The sequence below is a fragment of the Propithecus coquereli genome, unplaced genomic scaffold (genome assembly GCF_000956105.1).
Source record: "Propithecus coquereli isolate 6110/MARCELLA unplaced genomic scaffold, Pcoq_1.0 Scaffold335, whole genome shotgun sequence".
Taxonomy (NCBI): Eukaryota; Metazoa; Chordata; class Mammalia; order Primates; family Indriidae; genus Propithecus; species Propithecus coquereli.
Genome location: NW_012149008.1, coordinates 2,101,920 through 2,103,398, shown reverse-complemented (window position 1 = coordinate 2,103,398; position 1,479 = coordinate 2,101,920).

The following is a 1,479-nucleotide window of genomic DNA, read 5'->3' as shown; positions in this document are numbered from 1 at the left end:
CATAATCCTACCATTCAGAATCTATTTTTAATATTTTGTATATCCTTCTATTTTTCCCCCTAGATCTTATTTTAAAAAGGTTAGAATCATAGAATATATACTGTTGTGGCAATATTTTTACTTAATTTATTATGAGCATTTCCCACTGTCATTTAATATTCTTCAGTGTATAATTCCTTTATGCAAATGTGCATCCAGGTATTATGTCTCACAATCCAAACAAAAAAGTAGTTTTGGGCATTGAAGTTGTTTCAGTTTCTTGAAAAGATTTAATGATTTAAATGAGTTGCTGCTTTCTCTAAATCAGCAGTCCCAACCTTTTTGGCACCAGGGATCAGTTTCACGGAAGACACGGGAGACAGCTTTTCTGCGCAGAGGGAGCATCGGGGGGTGGGGTGTTGTGGGGCAGGGGGAGGTTGTGCAGAGCTCAGGTGGTGATAAGCAGCCCATTTCCTAATAGGCCATGGACCAGTACTGGGCGGAGGCTCAGGGGTTGGGGGCCGCAGCTCTAAAGGACAGGATGCTCTGGGAATGTCTAATGAACCAATGGCAATGCCTGCTGGCTCCAGCCCTCATTCATGGAGACTGATAAAGTAGCCAGGAATTCTTTTCTCTGTTCTCTGATAGTACAGAGCTAAGAAGGATTAGTACAATTAAGCCTGATAGCTACTGGAGGGTTTCTCCTTAACCCCTGTCTCCCCAGGATTTCCTGTTCTTGAACCTGAAGAAAAGATGTTTAGGTAAGGAAGAATAGGGGTGGGGTGGAAATCAGAGGTCCATCATTAAAGCCTCTCAGAACTCCTCACACATGTATCTGCATTTTACAGATGAAGAAAGTGAGGATGAGACAGAGAATTTGTACAGGACTGTACTGCTAGAGAACCAGAGTTCGACTCCTAGCCTTGGTTCTAAAATCTTCCCACCATGCACTGCTCCTAAAAGCTGATGGGCATAACCTCCTTCTTTTTTGTGAAAAGTTTGTTGTCAGTCTTCTAAGATATATTTCTTATCTGCTCCCTAACAATAAAGCAATCCCCTCCTGACTGTCCAACAATGCGTTCTGCCTATGGGTTTCCCCAATTGTCTAGCTCTTTACCAAAAGAACACACCCTCACTCTTTGATGAAGAATCAGGTAACTTAGCTTTTCCCTCACATTATTTGCTTATTTTCTTAAAAGAAGTGACCTCATTCTATACATTGGAACATCATAATCATAAAAAGAAGTTCTTATAAATCCTACATAAATTAAGAATATTACATGTATTTGTTTCCTTAGCTTTGGAGATTTATGAAATCTTTCTCTCTATAGCAATATGCCTGTTTTTCTGGTTTGCCTTATAAACTGGTTCTGAAGGAAGTTCTAAAAGAAGCTTTTCAGAATTGTTTAGAGCCATGAAGCATCATTGAAGTGGGTATATAATATGACACTTTGAAAGCAATGACACTTATTTGGAAGTATAAATGCTGGAATGTTTGTT